This window comes from Marmota marmota, unplaced genomic scaffold, assembly GCF_001458135.2.
Source record: "Marmota marmota marmota unplaced genomic scaffold, marMar, whole genome shotgun sequence".
Taxonomy (NCBI): domain Eukaryota; kingdom Metazoa; phylum Chordata; class Mammalia; order Rodentia; family Sciuridae; genus Marmota; species Marmota marmota.
This window is the reverse complement of record NW_025999900.1, coordinates 53,924,375-53,943,710: the sequence shown is the minus strand read 5'-3', so window position 1 is coordinate 53,943,710 and position 19,336 is coordinate 53,924,375. Positions and strand designations below refer to the sequence as shown.

Here is a 19,336-nt window from a genome sequence, read left to right as displayed (position 1 = left end):
AGGGGGTGGGATTTGAGGAGCCTTCTAAGTTCCCGTCTCCATGACCCACACTGCTCCTTCCCATGGCCACCAGGATGCCTAGGATCCATTGGTTACTCCATTCACCAGCTGTTGCCATTCATCCATCTGGTTATTCTATAAACACTTATTGAGTAAGTGCCCATAGAAATGGGGTTTGGCCCTGAGCACAGAAAGATGAACCCCCCTCCCCCACCGCCGGGGCTGTGCACCCGGAGAAGTCACAGCCTGGCCACTGAGCCAGGTGCACAAAGAATCATGATGTGCCACGGTAAATGCACTGAAGGAGATAGGGATTAAAACTTCATCGGCAGAACTTGTCTTGACAAAGTACAAATAGAGTTTCTCAGGTAACACACTCTTTCTCAAGGCCCGTGGGCACAGCCGAGTTAGGTGTATAAGCTGGGCCAGGAGGAACAGAACCTGGAACAGAGGTGTCACAAGTTGATGAACTGCTGTCAAGTGAGAAGCGGAAAAGTCAGAGGTCTCTGCAGGGGGCAGACGGCGGGCTCTGGAGGGCAGGAGGTGTCAGGGAAGAGCAGGAAAGGGTCCTGAAAGCACACTTCCCTAGTGCAGATGTCCAGGACTCGTCCAGCTCACATTCAACTCTCTTCAGAAACTGGGAGGGACTTTCAAGATCTCTCTTTTTTTTTTTAATTTTTTAATTTTTTTTTTATTGGTACTTTCAAGATCTCTAAGCCCAGCAAAGCTTCTCAGAAGGCACACTGAAGTCTAGATTTGCTGCCCTTGCCCGGACAGTGAAGAAGGCACAAAGTGAGTGTTTGAACCCTGTGTGGTCACCTCCATTATCCAGAGGTGCCTCTTCTGGCAATGCCAACATGTGCTGAGCTCATTTTTCTCCTCTTCTTTTGGGTCGGGTGCAGTGGCACACGCCTGTAATCCCAGCAGCTTGGAGGATTGTGAGTTCAAAACCATCCTCAGCAACAGCAAAGTGCTAAGCAACTCAGTGAGACTCTGTCTCTAAATAAAATACAGAGTAGGGCTGGGGATGTGACTCAGTGGTCGAGTGCCCCTGACTTCGATCCTGAGTACCAAGAAAAAAAAATTAATGACGAGTGCTAGGCATAGTGGCTCATGCCTGTAATCCCAGTGACTCAGGAGGCTGAGGCAGGAGGATTGCAAGTTCAAAGCCAGCCTCAGCAATGCAGTCAGGCCCTAAGTAACTTAGCGAGACCCTGTCTCAAAATAAAAAATAAAAAGGGCTGGGCATGTGGCTCAGTGGTTAAGTACCGCTGGACAGGAGGAGGAAAAAAAAAAAAGAATTAATGAAGTAGGCTCAGCTAAGAGTTGGAGTGTATTGATGTTGAGATTTCTGTTGGTCGACAGCAAGTGCTGATGTGTGTGTGTCCTCAGCCTCTTGGAGAAGACATCCATCCATCTAACAGCAGATGTTTGCTGCATGCCTTCTTTGTGCCAGGCACGGTTCTGTGCCCTCCAGGTACAGTGATGAATAAGACGAAGTCTCCATCCCCATGTTGCCAAAGCTCAGCGTCACTTATAGACACTCAAGTTGACGTCCTCTGCAATCTAGAAATCAATTTCAGGCACACATTGGATAAGTAAAGGGGTTCAAAAAATATTACACACAGAATGAAAATGAAGGTATTCTGATGTCACATTGCTCTGCAAAAAAATCTTTCCATTGACAAGTTAGTATAAAATGAGTATCCATCCTGCTGAAGTCAGCAACAGTCTGTCAGAAAATTCAGTGATTTCAAAGAAGGCTTCTGAACTGGCTGGTTTGTATTTAAATTTTGTGAAAAACTCCTGTTCATTAGGACTGTGTGTGCTGTGCATGTACACTGAGAGGTCAGGAGAGTTTGGGTCTCCCCCATGATAGTGGCACATAAATTGATCTCTAAGGAATTGCAGTGTGAGGTACTTAAATACACACATGTGCCCACACACAGGCACACACTCTAGCAGATGGGAACATTTTGCTATACAGGATTTCCAGAGTATCTATGTCTTCTAAATGGGGGTTGGGATGGGCTTCTGTTTGGGATGAGGCTGGCCATCTCCAAGCTGCTAGAGCAGACAGGCAAATAGGGCAGCCTGAGTCACAAGAGCCTAAGGAGGCATCAGCTGGTTGAACTGGCTGTGGTGTCCACTAACAATCCAGGGGTCCTGAGCATCGTACCTGGAGCTTGAGGCAGGTCAGTGAGGTCACACGGATGCTGCCAGGGCTCTTAGCTGAGTGACTGGGAGAGGCCATCCTGCCAGAAGCTCCCAGAGCTTTCTGTTGTATTTGAAACTGGTCCTGTCGGTCAGTGGTACTGATGACACGTTTTCTGACTGGCTGCTGCTAGAGATGAGATGTGTGATGAGAAGGTGTAGGTGGCCCCTGCTCTGCTTCTGACCTTAGGTGCTAACTTACCTCTCTGAGTGCAGGTTACCCTACCTGAGATCCAGAAATGGTAGCAATACCCACCCCTGGGGGATGGGTACTGTTGTGAGACTGAAGTGAGACTGTGCATGCAAAGAGCAGGGCTCAGTGCTAGGCATGGGAGGCACCTATTAGATGATGGCAATGATGTAACTGGTAGCAAATCTTTACTGAGGGTCTTCAATGCATTAAGCAAAATACTCAGTGCATAACACATAAAATATAACTTATTGTTTTTTTTTTTTGGAAGGGGAAAACATCTTTATTTTATTTCAGGAAGTGCACAGGCATCCAGTCTGATTACTTTTGGAATTGCTTCTTGGTGCTAGTGGCCTTGGTGACCTTGAGCAGGTTGAAGCACACCATCTTGCTCAGGGGCTGGTCCTCCCCAACTGTGACAATGTCACTGATTTGGATGACCTGAAAGCAGGGGATAGATGCATGAATATGTTTTTGTAGCACTTCTCAAAGCGCTTGTACTTGTGGATGTAGCTGAGATAGTCCCAGTGGATTATAATGATCCTCTGCATCTTTATCTTGATCACCATGCCTAATAGGGTCTGCCACCAGGGAAGGGCTGTTTCTTGTCAGTGATGGCACCCTCAATGGCTTCTTTGGGCATCTTGAAGCCCAATCCAATGTTCTTGTATTGCACGAGCTTCTCCTTGTTCATTTCTCCCAGCAAGACCCTCTTCTTGTTTTGAGAGATGGTTGGCTCCTTTTGGTGGTCATGCTCAGTTGGAACGTCCCTCATCTTCCTGGCCACATGGAAAAAAAAAGCTATAATTTATGCTTTCCAGCGGACTGTGTCACTTTCTTGTTCTTCTGGTTAATATCCTGATAGTTAGCCAACCAACCTAGATATTTACTCATGGCTTTCAAAGAACCTGCATGTAGTGAGGGATCTATATCTATATATAAAAAAAGCCCTAGCTTCTATAAGATGTAATTTACATACCATAAATTTATCTATTTAAAAATGTATAATTCAGTGGTTTTTAGTCTATTCACAGTGTTGTGTGACCATCATCACTATCAGATGTTAGAAAATATTCACAAATCCAAAAAGAAATCCATACCTGTTGGTAGTCACTCTCCATTTCCCGCAGCCTCTCCCAGCCTCAGGCACCCATAGGTCTTTCTATTCTATGGATTTGATGAATACCACTGACCAACAGGACCGGTTTCAAATATAGCAGAAATCTCTGGGAGCTTCTGGCAGGATGGCCTCTCCCAGCCACTCAGCTAATATAAATGGAACTTTATATAGATGGAACACCATGTAGCATTTTTCACTTAGGTAATATTGTTAGGGTTCAATCATGTTGTGGCACCCATATCTATTCTGAATGAAGAAATGGACAATCATCCGAGACAGCAGTAGTAGCTCTGTTTTGAAAACGAGGCAACCAGGGACTGAATGTGTGTTCATACTTGGACATGGTCATCCCCCTGGAAATACTTGAGCTGGGATTTGGCTTCAAGGCAAGACCTTGGCTCTTCTTGCCCACTCTGGTCTCTGGCTGGGCTTCTGTACCAGCTGAGCTTCATCTCTATGTAGGCAAGTGAGTCCCACTTGGGAGGTTACCAGGCCTGCCTAGTTCTCATTGCTGGGGTCATGGGAGTCCCTGATATTCTCCATCTACAGAGGACATGGCTCTGTGGCTGTACAACCACATGGTGGCTTCTGAGACATGCAATGGTCAGTTATTCTTTTGTCCATTTCCCAAATGGATTATGCTGTGACCTTGTGTTTTAGGCAGTTTTTTTACTGTTATGACCAAAAAACCTGAAAAGAACAATTTTCAAGGAGGAAAAGTTGATTTGGGTCTCACGGTTTCAGAGGTCTCAGTTCATAGATGGCCAGCTCCATTCCTCGGGGCCTAATGTGAGGCAGAATATCATAGTGGAAGTGTGTGGTGGAGGAAAGCAGCTGGGTGCATGGTACCAGGAAGCTGAGAGGGATAAAGAGAGAGAGAAAGGGGGAGGGGGTGGGGGCAAGTGTGAGTGCCCTGCTCTGCAAGGACAAAATATATACCCCCAAGGCGCACCCCCTGGGACCTACTTCCTCCAGCTATACCCTACCTGCCTGCAGTTATCCCCCTGTTAGGGGATTAACGCACTGATTAGGTCAAAACACTCATAACCCAATCATTTCACCTCTAAACCTTCTTGCACTATCTCACACATGAGTTTTTGGGGGACACCTCACATCTAAACCGTATCACCTGGGAAAGTGACAGAAATGCAAATGATGGGAGAAATATACTCTCAGGGTTTGCGGCCCAGCCATCTAGTCACCAGTGTGATGGAGGAAAGGTCATCGTTCTTTGCTGTCTAGTAGTTGATTGTGGTGAAACACAGGAGTGTAAGACAGCTCCCTTCCTCCCCTCCTACCTGTACCCCCGCCACACCCCAGGGCTTCTCTGGAGACACGAGATGGAGTGTCCATTCCTTAGTGGCTGAGACAGTAGCGGGGGTGGTGGGAGCAGGGAAAGGCTGAGTACCAGTGCTCCCTTGTCAAGGATACTCGTCTTTGTTAATCATGAGGGAACTAAGTGGTCTGTGAAGGTGAGATAGCAGCACATCCACCAAATACTAGTCCTCCCTCCTTCCAGGTTCCTTTAGAAGCACGACACCTTGCTTTGATGTAAAACTGATGGGAATTGGCCCTTGAATTAGCTAAGTATCTGGAAGCACGTGACGGCTGGTAAGTACTTGACATAGGGGAACGTGGTCTACTGTAGGCATCTCATGCAGTGGTTCCAGCCCTGGTCTCAGTTGATGGGGGACTTTCAGTGTCAGCTCTGTATGATGTAGTGGATGTCCAGTACCTGTCCTTGTCCTCATTGTTACCACTCCTATACAGAGTGACTAACTTCTGACTGCCAATTCTTGCATCCCCCCCTTTTTAAACTGAAACAACTTTGCTGCCCCATGGAAGGCAGAAAGGGTGGGAAGCTAGTGCACCCTCAAACACTGACTGACGGGAGATAGTGCATGACCACCCCAGCTCCCTCAGTCTTGGGTCGGAGAACTCAGGAATATGTTTTTCCAGGTAGGAAAAATTCCGTTTGCCCACAGTGTGGCTAGCTCGATGCTAGACCTTTTCTCAGTGTTCCTGGCTGCCTTGCCATCCCTAGCTCCTCTTCTCCAGTCCCCTCCTGGTACTTTCTTTGCCTTCCAAGCTACGTGTGTTCAAATCCTTATTGCAGGTTCAGTTTCTGGGGAAACCAAATGAAGACATATGGGAAAGCTTAGCCTCCCTGCTTCTCTGCCTCTTGGGAGTGAGGGGACAGGCTTCAGTGCCCCAAGCTGCTTGACTTCTCCGGCGGGCTAAATGGACCTCAGGGGACGTAATCTTAGCTACTCAGCAGCTCTCTCCCCAAGACATCTTCAGTACGAACCCTGGTGCTGTAGGTGATCCATGCAGCAGGCAAAGAGAGGTTAAGACTTGTTGGGGCTCCTCCCAGTTTTGTTTCCATAATTCTGCTTCTCAAAAGAGGGCACAGTGAAGTCCAGTTGATTCTCATTATTTATGATAATTACTATGTTCTACACACTTGCTGCAAATACTGAATGAGCAAATGCAAACCATTTCTTCCAGGGTAACACCAGGCAAGCTTTCTGCAAACCTCTGGTTCAGCAGGCTCATCCAGTGATCCAGACATAACCGTGTTCCTGTTTGAAGTGACCTTATCACGTAGTGTTGATTCACTGAGCACTGAACTTGTGGAAACAGCATGGTAACTCATGCCTGAAGGAAGCTTATCTAACATATGTAATGTTTCTAAGACACCTCACGTCTTCTTGCATTTAGGGACACTAGACACCGCTTCATTTTAAATCACCCACAAAAAGTTAAAAATGTGAAAAAGATGGCACTCACTACATCACAAAAGGACACTTGCTTGTAGTATAGAGCAGGAACAAGAATTCAGAATGTAACCTTGTTCAGCCTTAGCTCTGGATGTATGTATCAGGTGATTTAAAACATTTTCACTCTGCTGCCCAGGCTTGTGAAAGGCCACAAAAATACCATGAGTATTGATTCAGGGGTTATAAGTAAATTTTATCAAGTGTTAGATAATGTAGGTCAAGTGTCTTTTTTTGGGGGGGGTACCAGGGATTGAACTCGGGGGCACTCAACCACTGAGCTATATCCCCAGCCCTATTTTGTATTTTGAGACAGGGTCTCATTGACTCACTTATTGCCTTGCTGTTGCTGAGGCTGGCTTTGAACTCACGATCTTCCTGCCTCAGCCTCCTGACCTGCTGGGATTACAGGTGTGCGCCACTGTGCCAAATTTCGAGTTTCTTTCTTATCTCACCACAGTCAGACTATTTTGATTCAGTATATTTGTAAACACATGGACCAGGTTCTGTGACAGATACTGAGATGTTCATGGGATGGTCCCTGCCCTTAAGGGGCATCCATTCTGGTGGCCCAAGGGATGCCAACTTCAACCCAAGACACAATACATATTGGAGAAGAGAGAAAGAGTTCTGTGGGGCCTTGAAGAAGGGAATTGAGAGTAAGAGTGAGGAAGGACTGGAGGATCTTGAGAAGCATCTGACATTTTGAACACTCATACTTGACTTAAAAAAAGATGCGACCTGTCAGAACAACCTCATTTTCTGCGATCACATTGCCAGGCTACCTGTGGCGTCCCTACCCTCTGGTTCTACTTCATTCCTCCATGGATGAAGAGGGTCTTCTCTCCCTAAGGCCAAGCCCTCTACTTACCCTGGGGACACCTTTGCTCTTTGGGACATGAGTCTTCTGCTGAACCATCAGTCTCTCCCTCTCTTCGTGCATGTTTCTTTCAGCATGTAAATGGATCTCCCATTACTCCCCTGGACCCCTTCCCTTCAGCCAGCATCTCATTCAACATCGCCGGAGAGAGGGGTCTGAGAACACTGTCTCACTTCCTCACCTCACCTTCTTCCTGAGCCAGCCCACTTCCTGGGGACTGCTCCTATCCAGGTCAGCAGTAGACACTGCATCGTCTTTCTGGTCTTTCTCTTAAGTGTCCATTAGGATGCTTGCTGCCATATGTTGCAGAATGTCCTGCTAAAGTGGCTCACCAACACCGGCATTGACAGCTAAGAGAGTGGTGTCCTCACTGAGCACGGGTGTTCCAGGCTGGCTCAGCGGTTTTGTAATGCCATCAAGGGCCCAGATTTGTTCAGCTTCCTGCCCTGTCTGCCTTCATCACATCAGGAAAGGCTCCCAGGAGGCTCCAGCAGCTGTTATGTCCTCAAATCAGGGAAGGAACTGAAGTGGCCTTTTCTTCCTTTCTTTTTCTCTCTGATTCTTCCTTTCTCTCCCTTCCTTCCCTTTTCTCCTTCCTTCCTTCCTTCTCTCCTTCCTTCCTTCTTTCACCACTGAGCCACCCCCCCAACCCTTTTTATTTTTTATTTTGAGACAGGGTCTTGCAGAGTTGGTTAGGGCCTTACTAAGTTGCTGAGGATGACCTTGAACTTGGGATCCTCCTGCCTCAGCCTCCCCGGCTGGGATTCCAGGTATGTGCCCCTGCACTCTGCCTTGCCTTGTTTTGTCTTGTCTTCTCTTCTCTCCTCTCTCTCTTTTCCTTCCTTTCTTCCTTTTTTTATCATGGAGAATTATGTCCCCCCTGGGAACCCCTGCACACACTTCTTATTTCAGCCCTTAAACCAATCACGAGCAAGAGGGAATGATATTATCCTTATTATATTGGAACAATTAAGATTCATTTCAAGTCTGTGAGTAGGGCCAGTGTTCTTTGAAATGTTGTCATTTCACTAATATTTAAGTAAAATTGGGTCTGTTAGTAGGACGGGAGGAGGGTGAGTGTGACGGTGACAGGCAGGGTTTGCACATCTTCACCCACAAATGGCCAATGACTTTGCCCTTCTTGAGGTACTTCCTTCTGTCACTTCACTTGCATTTTTAAAGTGTTCTATACTTTTTATGGTTGCATTACAATTGCATATAATAGTGGGATTCATTGTTACATATTCTCATATGCACATGATATAACAATATAATTTGGCCACTATCATTCCCCAGGATTTCCCCTTTTTGCCACTTTCTTTATATATATAAGTTGTTAATAGACATTTATCTCATTTATTTATATGCGGTGCTGAGAATTGAACCCAGTGCCTCACATATACCAGGCAAGTGCGCTACCACTGAGCTATAGCACCAGCTCCATCTTTCACTTTCTTTGTGACACCATATTCTCTGGGTTTTCTGTCCACCTTCCTGGCCTCTCAGTTTCCTGTCAGTTCCTGTCATGTTGCCCATTTCTACGTGGCTGAAGGTCCACATGCTTAGATGGAGGCCCTTCTGGTCTTGGACCATACATTACCCTAGGTGATCTCTGTGGCTCCTTAGTGCCACAAAAATGGCACCACTTCTAAGAGTGTATCTCCAGCTGCCTCCTTGTGTGTCCACTCGTGTATCCGGGCTCCTTCCCACTACCAGGACTAACAGAACTGTGGACTCTGCATCCCAAATCTGCCTGAGGAACCCCAGACTCCCTCCTCTCTATCTGCCTCTGCTGCCACCACCCTGGCCCCATGCGTATTCCTAGTTGGATGGCTGACATATATCTTTATTGGTTTCCTTACTTCTGCTTCCAGTAATGGTTTCTCTGTGGGTTAGCCATGGAGAAATCAAGTCAGAATTCTGTACCCGTGAGATAACGATTCTGCACTGGGCCTTTTCCCCTTGGCTCACCAGCTGAGGTTCTGTTGCTGGCCTGCCACGCCCTGTGTGGTGGCTGCTCCTAACTCCTTTCCCGACTTTGTCTTGAGACTCCTCGTCCAGCTCTGTCTGGACTTCTTTCTGTCCCATGAACAGATCAGCTCTTCTCTACTGGAGGGCCTTTGCAGGGCCCGTTGTTCCCCTCCTTTTCTCTTTTACTCAGTCTTCATGTGACCAGCTCCTCCTCACCTCTGAAATCTCATCCCAAATGCCATGTCCTCAGTCAGAGAAGCTTTCTGTAACCACCCACTCCTGCCAAGCACCTTCTGTCACAGCACCCTGTTACAATTCTCTGCATTATGCCCTGGGAAAAAATGTCTGTTTTGTTAATTTTATAAACTAAAACTAAAAAAATTAATAAACTAAAACTCCTAAAATGATATCACCATGAAATCAAGGGAGGAGAGAGTCTTAGGAAGCTGAACTTAATTGGCAGTGTTAAATGCTCTTGCGAAGACTGAAGATAATGGTAATGGTAATGATCACGAGGACAGCAAAGCTGCTGAGGATGGTGATGTGATGATGACAGGGACAACCATCATGTGTGGTTACATGAACTTGAAACAGTGCCAGATGCTTTGCATACTTTTTCTTTCTTAGCCCCGACAATGTCTCTATTGTCAGAGAATGTTATCGTTTCCATTTTATGGAGGGGAACACTGAGACTTAGGGAGAACAGTCACGCTGTCTGTTGTATAGTAGTTTCCAATTAATGTTTTCTATGTGAATAAGTGGATTTTCACAAGATCCTGGAGCTGGTACAGTTCAGCTGAGAGACTAACTTAGGTCTGAGTAATTCCAAAGTCCATGTTTATCATCACTGTTCTATATTTGCTCAGACGATGTCTGAAACCACACTGAAGGGAAATACAATATAGCATAGATGTTTTCTTATTTTAAAGTTATGAGGGGTAAAATGAATTTTCAGGCCAAAACTTTCTGAATTTTGGGCTCCACCCACTTTACTTGAAGGCATAGTTGAGTTTGGGGAAAGTATTAGGAATAAGTCCACATTGAATGATTTTCTTATTAAAATACCCTGACGATGTGCTCTTTATGTGATGAATGAGGGAAGAACCCATGTGCATGATGCTAGGGTGGGTGCCTCCTAAACCAAGTTCAGAGTTTGGGAATCAGGCAGAGCATCTGGCATTAGATGTTTTCTGGACACGCTGGTTTTTGGTTTATTCTAATATGAAGCATATGTGCAGTGCTTGTGGTATGCTCACCACTGTTAGAGACTGCTCAAGACCTTATACAACATCTGAGGCATCTGTTTGAGAAACAGCAAGTCTCCAGTTGATGGGGAAGTGAAGGTGAGAAGGAAGGAGTTGGCTTCTTGTAGGCACCTGAGCTACTAGGTTGAGTATTGATTTATTTCCCTAGGCAATCAGGAGCCTTGGAAAACTGTAGGATACAAGTTGCATTCCAGGTAACAGTGAGGTGGGTGTACAACATTAAAGACATAGTCGTGCCCTTGCTGAGTTCATAGTCTAATTGGGGGGTGAAACATAAATGCGGGTAAATGCAAAGTCACAAGTGAAGACCACTAATGTCATTGATGAAGAGTGGTGTGGGCCAAGAATGAAGTGGAAGAAGCTGGTGATTTTGAATTTCCATTGCTCAGAGGAAGGAATGTGCATGGTCTGGTGAAGAAAGAGGGGAAGATCTGGCTAAGCACAGGCAAGTTCATGCACATTTGTAAGATTTGCCCAAGGGACAAATGTGTTGGGAAGGAATCAGGAGAAGTTTGGAAAAGAGGATTAGGAAAACTGTTAATTGAGGAGGTGAGATTAGGCTGGGAGTAATAGCTGCTTGGGGTTTCTGAGATCTGATGTGACTTGAAGAAACATTTGTGAGGGATAATCTTGTAGTAGGTGCATTTGGTAGCAAAACCAGCTTCAAACTTGAAATACTGGTCAGGACAGGCTTTCTTAAGCTCCTATATCACCTTTACTTTTTAATTTTGGGGAAGCTATATTTTAAATATCATCCATACCAGTATATACTTAGTAGTTGATTTCACTTTTAAAAACTTAAACAAATTTAGCTTTGCTATAAGCTATGATATCTACTATACTTAAAACTTTTCCTTAAACTTCTATCTCCATTTTTTAAATATTTATTTTTAGTTATAGGTGGACACAATACCTTTATTCTATTTTTTATGTGGTGCTGAGGATCGAACCCAGTGCCTCATGCATGCTAGGTGAGTGCTGTACTGCTGAGCCACAACCCCAGCTCTATCCCCACTTAAAAACTTAAATAATCATAGTTTTAACACAAGCAGTAGTAGCTCTGAAAACATGGGTAATTTATGCTTATTCTAATTTTCCTAGTGTGTGTTAAAATAAACCCATGACCATTGCAAAAAGGTTGCATCTGTGTGTCACCTAAGGTTATCTCATGGACTGCCAACGGCATCATTTTGGGAACCCAGGGTGCTGTTAGAACTCTGTCCTTGTGACATGATGAAACCGAATGAATGGGATTCAGTCTACATTTATTGAATACTTAGCATGTTCAGCCCCTAGTGCTGGAAAAAATGAAAACATGAATTAGATGTCATCTTTACTCATAATGGCTTGGGAGCAAAACAGGCTGAGAGAAGCACACCAGTGAGAAGGTGAGATGTAGGCTTGCTGAACCCAGCGCCCGCCCCGTGGAGCAGCTTTTACATATGCCGTATGACATCCGCTTTGTCGGTTGAGTGGCTGAGTGAGCTTCAGTCTGGAACCAGGGCTGGGGATGCTCTTTTCACGTTCAGTTCACTCTAGCAAGTTTTTGCCAGGCATTAGGTGGTACTTTGGGGAATATGAAGGAGATGACTATGTTTTAGGAAGTGATAAACCAGAAACCAAGAGATGGAGTGGGAGGCAAAGTGGGACAAGGACCCCAGGAGAGATGCAGTTGGTGTATGCCGAGGGATTATGGGAGGAATAGCCAGTTCTGGGGTACAGCAAGGCCGCCTGGAAGATGTGGCATTTCAGACGGATTTGGAAGGCTGAGATGCAAAACGTAGTCATGCATGGGTTTCCAGGCAGAGGGAAGGCTATTAACCAGGCACCGAGGAGGAAAACTGAGGCATCTGTTTGAGAAAGAGCAAGTCTCCAGTTCCTGGGGAGGCGAAGGTGAGAAGGAAGGAGTTGGCTTCTTGTAGGCACCTGAGCTATTCGGTTGAGTATTGATTTATTTCCCTAGGCAATCAGGAGCCTTGGAAAACTATAGGATACAAGTTGCATTTTAGGTAACAGCCAGGTGGGTGTACATAATCTAAGTCAGGGGGAGAGATAAGTGCCAGCTGGAGAGTGTTATGAAGAAACTGCAGCAATATAGGTGAGGAATAACAAGGTTGTGAAGGGTCACTGTGACACAGGTCTGGGTCAGAGGGACTATTGGGGGAGGGGAGAAGAATGGTCTAAATCGTCAGTGCTGAAGGCTGGGACCCACTGGCCTCTCGCACAGTGGAATCAATCATTTCTCTCTGATTACAAGGAGGAGAGCAAAGTCATCTGTAGGTTTGGAATAATGGGGGATGTTGATTGATAGAGGAAAAAGATAATGATCGTGGTTCCAGTACATGATGGGTGAGGAGGGGGGGTCGTTATTCTTTGCTGTGAAAGAACAGAGGCAGCTGTGGTATAATTAATTCCTTTTAGCTCATCCTTAAGCATACTCAAGGATAAATAGCTGTATGATTTCTTTGTGGACCTGCATGCTCAAGAGGCACGGAGGTTGTACTGAAAATGGACATTTTTGACTCTTGACTTGCACAAGGGTAATGTGTCCTGGGAGAAAGACCCACTGTATTCTGCAAAAAGTCAGCTGAATGAATCATTTTTACCTATAAAGTAGGTATTTCCTCTTCAATTTCCCTATCTGTAGGAACATTTGCATGATATGATTCATCTATTTTGATCCCGGGTCTTTCACCTGAAAGGGATCTGACAGTCAGTGGCTGTGGATGAAATTCTGCTTTCACACAAAAGGGCTCTAATGAGAATCTGTTTAAGCAAAGAGCCGATGCAGGCTGGGATTTGATGTTCCCACTGCAGGGCAGAGAGAAGTGGGGGCCTCTGAAAGTTCCCCAGAGAACCTTCTAAATGTGTGGATCTCCAAAATCCATGCCCTTGTCATCTCATCTTTGCTTCTAGAGTTCTTTATCTGTTTTATATAATAGCTGCCTCTGTATACCTGGGATGAAATGCACCAATGTTAATTGCAATGAATAGAGCCAAGCTACTCTTGGGAGCTGCCCTGGGCGGGAAGGGGAGGCTGAATTCTCCTAATGGAAACTTCTTTTGAGGTCGTGATTCACGAGACTTCATTCCCATTCCCATGCAGGGATTGGTTCAGTTCCAGAAATAGCTGGAAGTCTGTAGCCAATTTAGTGCTACCAAAGAAAAGAGAAGGTGCCGATGAACGAATCTGTATCCCCTGTTATCAAAAAGGCCAATGCTATCCTAGTTAATAGGAACCCAAAGTGTGCCCTGAGGATGCTGCCAGATGTTTCTGAATAACCACCTTACATTTTATGGTCTCAGATGCTGCAAACCTTAAAATAGCATCTACTTTGAAATTGGCTATTAAGAAGATACTAAATTTTTGGAATCTATTACTGGATCTAGGTCTCTAACATTGCAGCAACACACTGTTTGGAGAGAAGTTTCTTTTTTTTTTAATGGGTTTTAGATGGATGGTTGTTGAAATGGTAAATATTTAATTTTTATCATGATTTTCCTAAAGCATTACAGTTTTCTTTTTAAATGATAAAACCCCAGAGTAATGTGGCTGTTATGCAATTCGTTTATTTATACATGTATTTATTCATTAAACAAATATTTGTTTACTGGTGGCCAGGCTCTGTGTGGAACTCAAAGAAATAAAAATAAGATCCATGGATTTTACTCTTCTGTTTCATCAAGATAAATATTATGGGGCTGGGACAATAGCTCAGCGGTAGAGCACTTGTCTAGCACGGGTGAGGCGCTGGGTTCGATCCTCACTATAACTTTTATAAATAAAGTTATAAAAATATATATTTAAAAAAAGATAAATATTATAGTGCCGTACATTAATTATAAAACAGTTTTTAAAGATTCTTTAACATTTCTGAAATCAGAATGTGTCTTACTACTGATGACATGCCATATGGCACTTCTAATTTTTGAGAGGTACATGAAGAATAATGCATTTTATAATTGATGGTGCATTGGATTTGCTAGGAATATTTGCAGAAAACCAAATCCACACCATACTTTGACCAATATAATGGCCTCATTTGGAATCAGTATACATGTTAAGCCTCTAATTTTAGGCATTAAGCTTAATTCAGGACACTAGGACTCCGATGCCTGGATGTCTGGTTTAGGGGAGAAAAGTCAAAAGGTGGTTGAAGAACCAGTGTGTTCAAGCTGTGTAGGCAGGAGCAACAGGATGGAGAGGAATTCTTCTGTGCTTCATGTGTCTGCATCTTCTCTCCTTTTCTGACCTGCTTCATAAATTAATTGCAGTGTGACTCTACCGGACAGCAGAACAGAGCAGAAGGAATGAGAAACAGCTGGAAGGCTGCTGTGTAGGAGATGGGGACTCACACCAAGAGAGAGTAGGATTAGTGTGTGCACCTAATGATGATAAAGCCAGCAACAGATCTACCCTGTTGCAGCAGCATCCATTTATCAAGTGAACTACCATTTCAAATACACCATTTAAAAAATAACAGTGCTGCAAATTAGGTTTTTCTTGAGCACTGTTTTTATCCTTATTTCCTGTGTGAATGTGAAGTTCAGAGAGGATGAGTGACTTGCCTAACATCACACAGTAAGTAAGTGAGAGTACCAGGCTTTGGTTAACAGGGTATCAAAGTCTTCTCCACTTCCAACATGCTACAAGATATCCAAAATTTCAGAACATGACTTGATTTTATGTCCAGTGATGTGAGGTCTCAGAAGCCAAGCAGGATTAGATTATGAAGAGCTACATAAAGTACTTTAGAATCTAAAATTTGGACCACTGAGCAAGATTCTACAGATGTCTTGGATAACTTCCCTGTATTGTGGGTCAAGTGCACAATTGGACCAGATTGGGAGGGACTGATGCTCAGTGGGCCCAGGGAAGTACTTAACTCACTTCATGGTGAGATAAGTGCTAAGTTTAAATTTTTTACTTTTACTCTAATCAGACCCCCAAAGAACAGAAGTGCTGTTATAGCTAGACTGCAGGATTGCAGGACTCAGCAATTGGGTATTTTAATAAAGTCCACAATCCCGAGAGGAGCTTGCTGTAGGGATGAGCAAGTCCATAGTTGAACAATTATAATTAAGTTTCTAATATTTAAGATGTTCTCCTGTCAGTGAATTCCTTTTAGGTTTTGGTCCCACGTGGACATCAAGGACATTTAAAATGTTTTGTTCATTATTTAAAATCACTAGGTAATTTGCTATGAGATATTGTACCAAGAAGAATTTTACAAATGATAAGAAAGATTCCAAGCTTTCAAATGCCATTGAGTAGTCATTCAAATCTGGGAACTAGAACAAATTCTAAGTTATCCACTTCAGCCTATTGTAATTTTTCCCTACAAAGGTGACAGAACCAAGTAGATTTTAAAATATATATATATTTTTAAACTTTTATGGACCTTTATTTAATTTATTTATTTATATGCAATGCAGAGAATTGAACCCAGTGCCTCACACATGCTAAGCAAATGCTCCACCACTAAGCCACAACCCCAGCTCCATGATTTTTATTAATTTAGAGGAAATGTCTCCAATTAATGGTCAGAACAATCATCTTATGTTGAAGAGAACTAGAGTATTCTAAATTAGCATATTAATAAATGCACAGTGAGAAATTTATATGAAGGCTATAGGTGGCTGTATTTAAATGTTTCCCAAGAGTGGGAAAAGCAACGCCTGAGAGAAGGCTGGGCAGTATCCTTGAAGTTGCATGTTAAATGTAGGAGGGGAGGAGAAAGATGGTGATGTTTTGGGTCAGAAATTGATCTTAGAGGCAACATTTCGCTGCTGGAATTGGTCCTCTGAAGACGGATCTAACTATCTTGTGGACTTCACCCATGTAGCCCCATGAGGACATTTGTATGCTTCAGTTGATTGAGACTTGAGCCTCTCAGGCAGGAACACTGCCACCACCCCTGGATCAATGAACCTGTTCCAAGTGCTTGAGACTCCTACCCACCTGCCATTGCAGGCCAAGCTCTGAGAACCCAGGCCTGATTTTCCCCAGGGCTGTCACATTGCACACCCCCAGAGAGCACCATTCACAATGTTCTCCTGGAGTCGTGCAATTCACGTGACGGCCCCGAGTTAGCACAAACCTCTCATGCTCCTACCCAGAACAGTGCAAGCTAGCCCTGTGACACAGGCAGCTTGGCAAGCACCCAGCTGGGGTCCCAGAGGCTGGTGACCCTTTCTGCCAACTACCCTGGTCTCTCTGAGCAAACCTCTTGCTGTCCCTTTGTTTGCCATCATGCTTTCTAGCACTGTGTTTCTTTCTTCTAGAAGGTACCTTTTCTCCAGTGAGTTCTCTTGTAAGGGCTGGAGGCAGCAGGTGGTTTCTGAGTTCGTTTGACCTCCTCTTAGCAAGTTCTGCATAGATGAAATCTCAGGCTTCAGCATCAGGGCCTCAGTATGAAACCCAAGTCAACAGAAGAAGCCCCATTTAACTTTGCATTGTGACCCAGAAACTTCCTTCAGATGAAGTATATGATGCAGGCAGATATGGTGCTCTGTGGGGTACAGCAGGGAGAGAGGGGTGGGAGCCCAAGGCTGGCTCCTATGCACAGTCTACAAACCACTGTGCTTGGGAAAGCCAAGCAGGGCCGCCATGTCAGGGAGAGTTTCCCACTATTGCCACTTCTGCTCTGTTTGGATTGTTCATAATTTTCTGGTGAAAACAACAGTTTGTACAGTTCATGTGGGAATGAAAATAACCCAGGTGCCGCCCATTTCCACTGAAAGGACCGCCTGTTGGGCCACGGTGGTGGGCCTCTTCACAGTGCACAGTTCTGCCAGGTGGAAACCTGCTTCCTTGCCTCTGGACACTGACCAAGGTGTTTTTCTTGGAGACTGCTGTGCTTCTGTGCAGACTTGCTGAGTCCTCCTTTTTTTTTTTTTTTGTGAATGAAAAGATCTGTCTCTGGCTCTGCGTGTAGCAATTGTACCATGTGCAGATTTTTTGTTTTTAACCATTTTCTTATGGCTATATTGGCTTAGGGCTTTGTGCCTTGTAGAAAAATCAGCAAGAATTCTCTACAAAGCTTTTTCTGTAAAGGCTTTCATTTTTGAAGATAGTGGAGTGCTCAGGAGGTCCGTCTCACTCCATCAGTTACAAGTTCTAGGATATTTACTAAATTACCTAACTTTTCTGGACCTTAGTTTCTCCATCTGTTAAATTGGGGCAAGAGTGGACCTGGGTCCTGGACCTTCCAGGCTTAATGAAAACATTCAGTTGAAGCACCAGGCTCCTATTGCTGCTGAGACAGGTTATCTCCAACTGGATGGATTAAAGCAAATTTATCCTTACATTATTTTGCAGGTGGTATGATCTAAATGATTGCTATGGGGCTAAAGTCTAGGTGTCCACAGGGCTGTGCTCCTGCTGGAGGCTCCAGAGAAGAACCTTCCCTTGCCTTTTCCAGCTTCCAAAGGCTGTCCACACTCCTTGGCTCCCCACTGCAGTGCCCTGACCTTTATTTATTTATTTTTAAATTTTTAAACATTTTTGTTTGTGCATTATAATTATACATAATAGTGAGGTCATTTTGACATAATCATAAGTGCATAGAATACAGTTTCTTCCATTTTCAGTCCCCAGTACTTAACTTCCAATCACTTCCTTCTTTCCCCCTTTTATCTTCCTCTACTCTACTGGTTTTTCTTCTGTTGATGCTTTTGATTTTACCTTTTTACATAAAGGTAAAATTCTCTGAGGTTTGCTCACACATATACATGGCATAATTTGGTCAGTTTCATTCGCAGTTCCTCCCTTCTGTTTTCATGAGATCCCCCCACCTGCTTTTTCCCTCCCCCCACCCTTATTTTGCTTTAACTTCTGCATATGCATTAAACCCTTGACTTTCTGAGTTTGGCTTATTTCCTAGCGTGATGTTCTCTATTTCCATCAGTTTACCAGCAAATGACATAACTTCAGTCTTCCTTATGGCTGAGTAAGATTCTATTGTGTAGACATACCAGATCTCCTTTATCCATTCATCTGTGGATGGGCACCTGAGCTGGTTCCATTGCTTGGCCCTTGTGACTTGTGCTGCTGTAAACATGGGCTTGTTGAAGCCACATCCCAACACTAAAGGAAAGGTGTTCCCATTTTAAGGATAAGAACACTGAGGCTTAGAAAGCTGAAGCATTTTTTTCTAAAGTTGTGTAGCTACTGACACAAGCTTAGCTCTGAGTCCAAGCTCACATACTAATCGCGATGATACACACGGCTTCTTAAAGGACAGGCGGCTATACCTTGGGCTCTCTTCTTATCAGGGTCTGTAAATAAAGAATGACCAGCTTGAGTAGAGCAGATCCAACAAGTGGCCCTGATGGAGGGCCAATGAGAAGAGGTTCCAGGACAGGCAAGTGCTACATTTCTCCCAGCCCTTCCAGGGAGGGTCCAAGGGAGCAAGTTCAATGTTTTCTTCAAGTGAAGAGAACAGAATGTGTGATTCATTCCCCAATTGGTTCCTCCCCAAGATGGTTTGTCACCAGGCTGATGGGCTCTGCTTCCACCCAAGGGAGCGTGACGATAGAGAGAAAGATACAGTGCCATTCTGTTTTCAAGATTAAGATAAAACCACCTGTTGATTTTCAGAAGAACCAAAGAAGGCACATTCAGGTGAGTGAGAAGGGAACGGCAGCATTTAAATCCTAAGGGCCACATCATTTTCCATTTCCTGTAGTGGACATGGAGATTCTACATGGAGGGCAAGCCTGGGTCCCACCTGATGGAGTGGTTATGAGACTGGCCTGGCTGCTGGGTGCTGTAGGATGGCTGGTACCTATCCACCTGCATGTTAGACCTGGTGGGGCAAGGAGAGGAGGGCACGGTTACCCAGAGGGTCTGTCCAGAATGTGTCATGGGCTGGCAGAGGAAAGCAGGGGTGCTGATGTCACCTCCTAACCTTGATA

At 44.5% G+C, this 19,336-nt stretch overlaps 1 protein-coding gene and 1 pseudogene across 1 annotated transcript in view; one reads left to right on the top strand and one right to left on the bottom strand.

Moving 5' to 3' along the window:
* Positions 1–19,336, top strand: part of Kcnk10 (potassium two pore domain channel subfamily K member 10) — a 125,795-nt gene that overhangs the window by 12,507 nt on the left and 93,952 nt on the right. The window lies entirely within an intron of this gene.
* Positions 2,674–3,180, bottom strand: LOC107145633 (annotated as a pseudogene).